Source organism: Phascolarctos cinereus, unplaced genomic scaffold (assembly GCF_003287225.1).
Source record: "Phascolarctos cinereus isolate Bilbo 61053 unplaced genomic scaffold, phaCin_HiC Scaffold_726;HRSCAF=1367, whole genome shotgun sequence".
Lineage (NCBI taxonomy): Eukaryota > Metazoa > Chordata > Mammalia > Diprotodontia > Phascolarctidae > Phascolarctos > Phascolarctos cinereus.
The window spans coordinates 243209836-243222093 of NW_027556098.1; positions in this window are offsets into that span (position 1 = coordinate 243209836).

The following is a 12258-nucleotide window of genomic DNA, read 5'->3' on the forward strand; positions in this document are numbered from 1 at the left end:
AGTCATCATTTGATGAGCATAGAAACCATGAGGGTATATGGCTCCATTAAAACACATTAAACAGTTCTTCATCTCACAGAAATATTCACCAATAATACAAAAATATTATTTGTACTCAGTGCACGATCTTTAAAGTATCAAGGAAGAGTAAAGACAACAGGGTTTGAATTTGAACCCAAAATTCAAATTGAACCAATGGATCATTGGCTAAATTATCATCGATTATACATTCTATTATTTTCTCAAATACAGCTAAGCTGTTTTTTATTTTGTTGTTGTTGCTTAACATAGCATGGCACTAAATTTTGTTAGAGACTATGTAGATTATTGATAAAATTTTGTGTTCTTTCTTATTCATATAATGAAATATGCTAATTAATTGCCTTGTGTTAAATCCTCCTTGCCTTACAGATATAAATCCAACTTGGCTATACAAAGTAATTTTCTCTGGGCTTATGGCTATAGTATCCTTACTACTATCTTATGATCTTTGTAGCATAGGTATTAGTGCTCCTTAAATGTTTAAAAGATTCACTTATAAGTGCATCTGGACCAGCCTTTCATCCTCCTTACCGCACCCATCTATCTCCAACCTCATTCCCACCTCCCACACACATACTTACACTCTTTGGTAGTTCATTTGTGTTTGCTTAAATTCTCTGACACTTAACTGTTTAAGATTTTCATTTCCTATATTTTGTTTCATTTTTGGAAATAAACACCCATTTCATTTAAGTTCCTGTTTTATTGGCTTATAATTGCTCATAGATTTAATTTCTGATCTCTTAAAAATGTCCTCTTTTCACTGTGAATTCATCTTTATTTTTAAAGTCTAGGTAATGGTTCATAAGCCTTACCCTGATTTTGGCAGCCTTTTTTTTAAACTGGATTTTGTACTAATTTTATATTATCTATACTTGCAATATTATCTATTTCTCCTCTAATTTTCAAGTTTCATTGTATTGTACTGTCTAGGAGTTACTGAGTAATTGATTTGCAATGTATTTTTAAATGAATGTTCAGTTCATTAATCCTATTTTTAAATTTCATTAATATGTGTTTTTGGAGATATAAATCTTCCTCCTAATACTTTAACTGTATCCCTAAATCTTTGGTATAGTTACACCAAAGTTATAATTATTTCTTTTTACAACAATTTGTTCTTTGACCCAGCTATTACTCAGAATGTTATTACTTAGTCTCCATTTAGGTCTATATATTTTGCCCAATATTTCTTTAATTGAATACTATTCTATTGAAGTATGATCTATAAAGCATGTGCCTGATGTTTTTGCCATTTTGCATTTATTTATGATTTCTTTAATCTTTAGCACATGATCTGCTTTTTAAAATATTGCATGCAAAATAATTTTAACATTTATTTTAGAAAATTTCAAATCTTATTATCTCCCTCCTTCCCTCTCCTTTCTCATCATTAAGAAGGCAAGAAATTTGATATAGATTATACATGTGCAAAACACGTTTCCATGTTGGTTATGTTGTGAAAGAAAACACAGACCAAGAATAAAAAAAGAAAACCATTTTAAAAATTGAAAAATGGTGTACTTTGATTTTCATTCAGACTCAATCCATTGTTTCCCTGAAGGTGAATAGTATTTTTCATCATGAATCCTTTGGAATTTTCTTGGATCATTGTATTACTGAGAACAGCTAAGTCATTCACAGTTAATCATTTTATAATATTACTATTAAGGTGTACAATGTTCTCCTGGTTCTGCTTACTCTACTCTGCATTAGTTCATGTAAGTCTTACCATGTTTTTCTGCTCTGCCTACTAATATCCCTCTCTTCCTGTTAAGTGAAAACTTAAATTTCATCTTCTACAGGAAGCCTTCCCTGACCCCTCTCAATTCCAGTGCCTTCCCTCTGTCAAATATTTCATAATTATCATATATATGTATATATGTGTGTGTGTGCATACATATACATATACATACACATTTACATACATACATGCACGTGTGTGTATCTTGCTTTGTATACATCTGTTTACATGTTGTCTCCCCCATTAGATTGTAAACTCCTTAAAGGAAGAGACTGTCTTTTGTCTCTTTTTGGATGCCCCGCGCTTATCAGAATTGCTGGCATATAGTAGGCACTTAATGTTGATAATTGATTGATTGATAATATGGAAATAAATGACTTCATATGTATAATGGTTATCATAGTTCTTTCCTTCTCAATTGGTGAAGAACAGAGTGGAAGGAAGGAAAGAATTTATAACTGAAAATAAAAATTCAAAAAGAAATTTTAAAAAAGAAAGAAAACGTAAAATGAGTTGATGTCAGCTGAGTTCATAATCTGCATTTCCTTGGTATAGAAATCTCTTCCCCTTTCACCTGCTTTGTACTGCTGGGTACACCCTCCCACTCCACATGCTGCTATTTCTCTGTTGTCCCATCTGGGGACAAGTTCAAAGTTCAGTTGTCAAAGCAGGTTGAATAGCAGGGGTGTGGTCAGGTTAAGGCAAAGCTGAAAAGAGGCTTGAAGGAAAGAGGACAGAAGCCACCACATCCAAAGCCCAAAATGTGGGCCCATCCGGATGCTCCTCCTGGGAGCAGCGAATGATGAGCACAGCTTGTGGGAAGGAGTCTATTGTACTATTGTCTATTATGTTTTGGGGGATTTTTTTGTTTTGGGAGGTTTTTTTTGTTTTTTTCTCATAAGACTTTACATTGTCAGGAAATGTTTCACCTCTCATAAATCAAGTTACTCTATTTTACCTGCTTTTTGTTCTGAGCTGCGGTGGGGGGGGGGGTCCAGGGTAATTAGGGCAGAACATAGTATCTTCTTACTCTGCCACCTTGCCATAAGTCATAATGACCTTGGTACTTGGTTAAAACTTGAATAACAAGCATATCTAAGGTTATTTTAAAGAAAACAAGAAAGATTCTGCTATTAACACTGCCATGGTGAAAATAAATGAAGCAAGAACAGAAAGGCCTCTTAAAAGGTTTCTTTCCTGGACTTTCTGAAGCCCTTTATGTATATGCGCACAAACGCATACATACACATTTGCACATACACATGTATGTATTATTATTTAGACACAAACATGCATAATACACACGTGCGTGTAGATATATATGATCTATACATGTTCATTCTTTACACATGCGTATATGTGTTTACACAATACAGACATACACATATACTTCTGTGTATATACATACATATGGGTATATTCATATATGTGTATAGGTTTGATTATGTAGTATAGATGCATATGCATGCACATGCATATATGAATGTAAATAGGTCTACACAGACATAAGTGCATATCAACACATGCATATACATACACATATGCAAGCATATGTGTAGCGTGCAAATACCTGTATATGTATATATTTCTATTTAAAGATGTGCATTTCTATATAGACATATATACAGTGTACATACATGTATAATGCATGATTGTGAACATGTGTGTGCATGTGTACATATATACATATTAGAATTAAGGAATGATGACCAAATTTTTTCATGCATACAATAACACCATGACATGGTAGGTGAACCCCACTGTCTAGAAATAGCAGAGTTCTATGCCAGTGACATTTAAAGCTATTCACGACTATGACAAAAACTCAGTCCTAAAATTTTTTACTAAAATTACGTTTCAGTGGGCTTTGTATTCACGTTTTACCCCAAGGAAAGCTGTCTCCAATCCAGTACCCTTTCTAGGTTATCAAAAAATGTTTCTAAGGTTACAAGGTTTTGTGATTGTTATATAACATTTATCTCGTTTATTTCCTCCTCATGCTCCTTTGTTTTGCCTCTATTTTTATTGATTATCTCCCCTTTCTTGCATTCCTTCTGTTTTTCATTTGTGGTACTGAAATCAATAATTAGGCTATGACAAACATCCAAGGAAAGGATTGTTTAATGAGGGGGAAAAAACCCACATTATTTCCATTTTCATTCATCCCAGAAGTTTTCAGTTGCATTTCACAAGTGTAATTTTATCAGGAAACTCAATATCAATAACATTGCTGTTTGTATTTTCAATCTGGTAGGGTTTCATGGACGCTACATTTGGCATTGTGCTTCCTTTGATTTTGATTCCATTTAATCACTTTGGCTTCTATCTACTTGGAAGCAAACAAAACCTGCAATCAGTGTGCCGTAAATTTGCCATGAGACCACAGAGCATGGAGGAGCAGCCGTGTAAATTTGCTGAGGGAAGGCAAATTTATGACAAGCTGATTAAAGCTCCAGGGCCCTCTTATACCAGCCAGGTTCCCTGGGGAATTCAGAGGCCACTGAGTTCACCCTCACATGGAATGTGTATGTGACTGCTACGAAGACACACAATCACACTCTTCTTGTGGCCTCTATTGTGGCTTGAGGAATACTATTGTGTGCAAAGCACAGCATGCCACAGGGCCCTTTTTGATCCCTCTTTTCATGTTCCCTGGTCTTAGTAGTCAAGAAATAGAAAGGAGAGAGTGTGCTACACCAAACTGTCAAGTGTTGGGGAACTCTCATTTACATAGATAGATAGATAGATAGATAGATAGATAGATAGATGGATGGATGGATCGATATAGTTAAATATATGTGTGTACACATACATATATACAGATATACAGATATACAGATACATACATATACATGCATATATATACATATAAGCATATACACAGACATATCTGCGCATGTGTATGTATATGTACAATTTATGTGCTTATGTGTGTTTATATGTACATGCATACACACACATATACATGCATACATACATATACCTATACATGTATATATAGACATATGTCTGTATATATGTATATGTGTTTCTATATGTGTAATATTGTGAATTTACATGTGTTTCTGTATATATGTATTATATGTATATGCATGTATTTATTTTACACACACACACATATATATATATATATATATATATATGTTTATTGGATATATGTTTTCTTCTTTTCCCTCTTATGATGTATAATTTTTGGAAGATCTTCCCAGAGAAAGATTATCTTTGGGAGAGATTTTGCATGTCCCTGTATAAAAGAACTCAGTTCCTCTTTCGTAAAATGGGACAGTTAAATTAAACGTTCTCTAACGTCCCTTCTGCCTCTGGTATTCCACAAAACTATTTCTTTTTAAAAACCATTAATATCTTTTGTTTTAACATAATCTTAATTTCTCCCCATATCCCTTCCCCACCCCATCTGAGAAAGAAAATCAACAAAGCTGAGAAATATACTTTGAAAAATTTTTCCATATGCGTAATATTCCAGAACACCATGATGCTACTCTATATAGGTGGGTAAATTTGAGGGGAGGGTATTCTGTAGTAGTGATTTCTTGTTAATTCTCCCCTTATCCTATCAGGTACATTTATTTTATAGGCTCCAAAGAGTACTTGGTGCCTGCACAGTCTTAGTGTACAAACACAATGAAATAAAAACTCAATGGCAATATTCATGCTTAGTGGTTCCTATATGGAACCGTCACAATTGTAAAATGTCCCACTAAGCTGGGCCAACTTAAAAAGATGAGATTTGTGCCATTCTATTGGTCCACTCACTTCTCTTCTCCCAAGCCCAGGCCAAGAAGGGAATTCCAAAAAAGGAAAATTCTCTAGGAAGAGCACCCTGCCTATAGTTCCCCAAAATATTCATCTATGAGTGAAGACCAGACCCATTTCAGAGGACTCTCTGTCCTATAAATCTGTTAATAGACAAAATGATCTCAAAGAAAGTCATAATGACCATTTCCTATCTTCATGTACAAAGATGACATTATTGATAAACCACCAGTTGGCATGCATTTTAATTTTTTTCATGTCAGTGATTTTTTTTTTCTTTTGCAGATCCATTCACAATCTCTTCCCCATCTCCCTGAGGCTAGTTGATGGAGCATTCAGCTCCTCCTGAAGTTTTATTTTATGGAGAGTTCACAACCTTCCATGTAGCACTATTTTCCATCAGCAGCTGTACTTGGCTTCAACTCCATAGAACACCATGCACCTGTACCAGGTACTCACTAGTGGCTACCCTCTCAACTTTTCAACTTCCTTTTGTGTGGTGTCACCTTTCCCTATTCTTATTTGTATCCCTAGCACTTGCACAATGCCTGAACATAGTAGAAACTTACTAAATGTTCATGGAATTAAATTGAATTGAATTAATAGAATTATAGGATTTAGAGCCTAGATAGGATATTGGAGACGATTGGATAGAGTACTGGGCCTGGTGTCAGGGAGGCTCTTCTTCCTGAGTTCAAATGCAGCCTCAGATACTTACTAGCTGTGTGACCCTGGGCAAGTCATTTCATCCTGTTTGCCTCAGTTTCCTCATCTGTAAAATTTGCTGGAGTAGGAAAAATTACAAACCACTCCAGAAACTTTGCCAAGAAGACCCAAAATGGGGTTATGAAGAGTCACACGACTGAAATAACTGAACAACAATAACAACAAAAATTGTGTAAGGTGCCCAGAATCTATAAAATAAAAACAAGACAATCTCTGCCTTCAAGAAGCTTACATTCTACATTTTTGTATTCTAAACTTGCCCCGGGGACCCAGGCAGACCATGACCAGCTCTGATCAGCTTCCTCAGACAGAAGGCATACCTGCACAGTCCAAAGGGAGGGCAGCTATTCAGTCACATTTAATAGGTTTCTATTATGAACATAATCTGTCCCAAGAGCTGTGAATTTAAAGATGAAAAACTTCTTGCCCCTGAGGAAAATATGATCTAATTGACACATTAAGAAAGGAAGACACTGAGACTTGTAATCAAGAATTTGGGTGAACTGTGAAGTATGACATCGCAACCTTGATACTAACGTCTAACAGGTATGTAGAGCTTACTACGTGCCGGACACTGTTCACCCTCTTTGTTTGCTCCAAATGTCATTTGATCAAAGGTTTAGAGCTTGAAGGAATATTAGAAGTCAAGAAGCCTAACTTCCTCATTTTACAGGTAAGGAAAGAGATGAGGCCTAGAGGTATTTCCTCAGGGTTACCCCCTGGATTTGAACCCACAGAGGCTTTGACTCCACATTCAGTGCTTATTCCCCTGACAATGTTGGCCTCCTCCTTTATTTTTAGGGCAAGGAAACTGAAGCCCAAAGAAAAAAAGTGACTTATGGTCATATATTCATGTTGTTGTTATTGAGTTGCTATTGAGTCTGACTCTTTGAGACCCCATTTGAGGTTTCTTGTCAAAAATACTGGAGTAGTTTGCCATGTCCTTCAGCTCATTTTACAGATGAGGAAAATAAGTCAAGGAAGATTAAGTGACTTGCCCAAGGTCACATAGCTCGTAAGTGTCTGAGGCCAGATTTGAACTCAGGTTTTCCTGACTCCAGGTTCAGTGCTCTAGCACCAGCTAGGGTAGATAGATGTGGCCATAAATTAAAGCATCATTTATTTTAAGATGCATCCATGAGCTGATTTCATTCCATTTTTAGGACATTTCTATGAATTGAGGGAAAATTCTGGGCTATAACAGCATTGAACTAGAGTGTTTTGGCAATGGTCCCCTAATGCGGTCAGCAATAACTACAGCAGCTGTGATTCCTAAAAAAAGAGCCCGGATGGTATTTGTTCCATAATGACTCAGCAGCAAAAGCAGCAAAGTAAAGTCCACCACAAGTTCTATCCCCAAAGAACTTCCCTTCTGTAAAACCTCCTGTGCAATCTGAGAAGGCGTAATCCCCAACTCCCATGCCAGCCAGCAGAGACACCAGGAGCTGCGAGATTCCTTTGGAGAATATGATTATTCATTTTGTTCAGTTGTTTTTTCTTTTTATTAATTCTTTTTCTTTTTTTAAATTTATTTTGATTTATCAACAATCATTTTCCATAAGCTTTTGAGTTTTAAATTTTTCTCCTCCTCCCTCCCCATTTCCCTCCCCAAGACAGTGCACAATCTGGTATAGGCTATACATATACATTCCTATTAAACATATTTTCACATTAGTGATGTTGTGAGTAAGAATTAGAACCAATAGGAGGAACCACCAGAAAGAGGAAACAAAACACAACAGAAGAAGAAAAATAGCAAATAGTATGCTTTGATCTGCATTCAGACTCCGCAGTTCTTTCTTTGGATGTGGATAGCATTTTTCATCATGAGGCCTTTGGAGATGTCTTAGATTCTTGTATTGCTGAGAAGGATTAAGTCTATCAATATTAGTCATCACACAAAGTGGCTATTACTGTGTACAATGTTCTCCTGGTTCTGCTCACTTCACTCAGCATCAGACCATATAAGTCTTTCCAGGTTTTTCTGAAGTCTGCCCACTCATCATTTCTTATAGCACAATAGTATTCCATTACATTCATATACCACAACTTACTTAGCCGTTCCCCCCAATTGATGGGCATCCTCTCAATTTCCAATTCTTTGCCACCACAAAAAGAGCTGCTGTAAATATTTTTGTACATGTGGGTCCCTTTCCCATTTGTATGACCTCTTTGGGATACAGTCCTAGAAGTACTATTGCTGGGTCAAAGGGTATGCACATTTTTATAGCCCTTTGGGCATAGTTCCAAATTGTTCTCCAAAATGGTTGGATCATTTCACAACTCCACCAACAATGTATTAGTGTTCCAATTTTCCCACATCTTCTCCAACATTTATCATTTTCCTGTTTTGTCATGTTGGCCAATCTGATAGCTGTGATGTGGTACCTCAGAAATGTTTTGATTTGCATTTCTCTAAGCAATAGTGATTTGGATCATTTTTTAATATGACTATAGATGGCTTTAATTTCTTCATCTGAGAACTGCCTGTCCATATCCTTTGACCATTTATCAATTGGGGAATGACTTGTATTCTTATAAATTTGACTTAATTCTCCATATATTTTAGAAATGGGGCCCTTATCAGAGACACTGGTTGTAAAAATTCTTTCCCAATTTTCTACTTTCCTTCAAATCTTGGTTGCATTGGCTTTGTTTGTGCAAAAACTTTCCAATTTAATGTAATCAAAGTTATTCATTTTGCATTTAATAATGTTCTCTATCTCCTGTTTGGTCATGAATTCTTCTGTTCTCCATAAGTCTCATAGGTAAACTAATCCTTGCTCTCTTAGTTTGCTTACAGTATCAGCTTTTATATCTAAATCACGAACCTATTTTGACTTTATTTTGGTATATGGTGTGAGATTTTGATCTATGCCTAGTTTCTGCCACATTCTTTTCATGTTTTGCCAGCAGTTGTTGTCAAAGACTGAATTCTTATCCCAGAAGCTGGGGTCTTTGGGTTTATCAAATAATAGATTACTATAGTCATTGACTACTGTGTCTTGCATACTTAACCTGTTCCACTGATCCACCATTCTATTTCTTAGCCAGTACCAAGCAGTTTTGATGATTGCTGCTTTGTAATATAATTTAAAATCTGGAATGGCTAGGCCACCTTCCCCTGCATTTTTTTTCATTAATTCCCTTGATACTCTGGACCCTTTGTTATTCCAAATGAATCTTGTTATTATTTTTTTCTAACTCTATAAAATAATTTTTTGTTAGTTTGATTGGTGTGGCACTAAATAAGTAAATTAGCTTAGGTAGAATTGTCATTTTTATTATATTAGCTCTGCCTACCCATGAGAAATTGATGTTTTTCCAATTATTTAGATCTGACTTTATTTGTGTGAAAAGTGCTTTGTAATTGTGTTCATATAATTCCTGAGTTTGTTTCTGTAGATAGACTCCTAAATATTTTATAATGTCTACAGTAACTTTAAATGGAATTTCTCTTTCCATCTCTTGCTATTGGGCATTGTTGGTAATATACAGAAATGCCAATGATTTATGTAGGTTGTTCAGTTGTTTTTTCAATCGTTTCCAATTCTTAGTGACTCCATTTGGGGTTTTCCTGGCAAAGATATTGGAGCACTTTACCATTTCCTTCTCCAGCTCATTTTACAGTTAAAGAAATTGAGGCAAACAATGTTTAGTGACTTTCCCAGGGTCACACAGCTAATAAGTGTCTGCAGCTACATTTGAACTCAGAAGTATGAGTCCTCCTGACTCCAGGTCTTGCACTCTATCCACTATGCCACTTAGCTTCCCTGCTGCTCTTTAATAAGTCTAATAATCACCAAGCCCTGTCACACATAAGGCTTGAAGGAAACTCAATCAAGTAATGAGATTCTGGAACTGAATGTGCCTATGATGCTGGAGGCAGGATTCTGAACAGCTCACTACTTTATCCTTCTCAAAACACAGCTACTCCCTCAGGACTCAGCAAAGGAACCCACATGAACACAAGAACTCTAGGCAGTGAATTAAGAAACATCTAATTTAGCCCTGACTGTGGCCAAAATGACAACAATAACAACCTGTCAATGCTTCATATATAAATAATACTTCCATAAAGGGAGCCAGAGGCTGTAGGACTTAGGAGGGTAAAAGCCAAGCCTTTTATCCAAGGAAAGTAGGAACATTGCCTCAGCTAGTCATGGTGGCGCTAAGCTCTCTGAGACATCATAAGGACAAAGTCAGATTATAAAAATATCTGATAGCAGGATAATTACAGAAATAAATGTGGAAATGACAGGTATACTGAAATTCCACTTATGTCAAGATATTGTCTCCAGTTTCTATGTTGATTAAGTATCATTTTTATTGTTTCATGATGGAAAATTCCTTCCTTCATGTTCATTTAGCAAGCATTTGTTAAGGACTTTCTATGTACAGAGTATTGTACTAAATGCTGGGGGGAGACACAAGATTTATATGAGATATAACTCCTACCCTCATAGAACTTACAGGATAGTACACAAATTTAAATTATCATACTATACAATATTACATAAGAGCTTCAGTCATTTGCAATATCAAATGCAAATTGCAGATACAAAAAAAAATAATCAAATGTGGGAAGGTAGGGAAGGTATTTACCACCTGAAGAGATCAATGAAGTCTTTATGGGCAGCTAGGTGACCCAAGTATATAGAGCACTGGGTCTGGAGTTACAAAGAGCTGAATTCAAATCTAACCTCAGACTCTTGCTAGCTGTGAGACCCTGGACAAGTCACCTAACCCTGTTTGCCTCAGTTTCTTCATCTGTAAAATGAGCCAAAGAAGGACATGGCAAACCACTCTGGTATCTTTGCCAAGGAAATCCCAAAAGGGGTCATGAAGAGTCAGACACAACTGAACAACAACAGAGAAGGTGACACAGGAGTTGAACTTTCAAAGATTGGTAGGAATTGGAGTCAGTCAAGTCAATACATGTCTATTAAATGTCTACTGTGTTCTAGTTACTGCGCTAAGCACTGGATTTACAATGAAGACAGTTCCTGGTCTCAGGGAGCTTTCTGTCTAATTGAAGAGACAAAGTAGGGGAGAGAGGAGATTTCAGAGACAAAAAACAATGAATGCAAAGGTGTAAAGTGGGAGGATGCTATGAGGTCCAAGGAAAAGAGAAAATTCAGCTTGTTTGAAAAGAGAGTCTGCAGTGGGAAGAAATATGACAGAAAGTGAACATGACAGGGTGGTAGCAGTTGATGAAGGGCCTTCCACGGCAAACAAAAGAGTCTGAGCATGATTCAGTTGGCAACAGAGAAGAATAGAAGATTTTTGAGCAAATCAGTGACATGACAAGATGAATACCTAAAAATACACAAATTCTGGTAGCAATGTGAAAGATGGATTGCCAAGGGCAGAGAGTTGAGGTCAGAAGACCTGTTAGCAGACAATCGCAATTGTCCAGACAAGTTCTGATAAGGTTTTAAACCAGGGCTATATCAGGGGGAATAAAGATGATGAAGAGGCAAGAGGATGATGCAAGATATGTTTCAGAAATATTTCAGAAATAGGATAAGACTGGGTAACAGAATGTATATGAGAAAATGAGCTAGGGGAGAAAATCGATGATCAATAGATCAATCATCAAGTATTTATTAAACATCTTCTATCTGCCAGGCATTGTGTTAGGTCCTGGGGTTACAAGTCCAAAGAAACAGACAGCCTCCCATTTGAATGAGATTGAATGATAATCCAAGGGATACAAACAGGGGAGAGAAGATGAATAGGGTGTCAGAGGACAAAATTAAGAGAGAAAAAGGATGACCTAGAGGTAAAAAATCAAACATACAATGTGTGGCTTGCTGGTCGGTATGTGTATTTGTTTTGTTCGACTATGCTAGTTGATTACAAAGGAGGGTGGTGGAGTGGTTTTTTTTTAATTTTTCCTGTAATGTGAAGGTGGAGGAATTGTGGAGGAGAAGAAAGAATAAGGATAGTGAGGCAATAAAAAGAGAGAG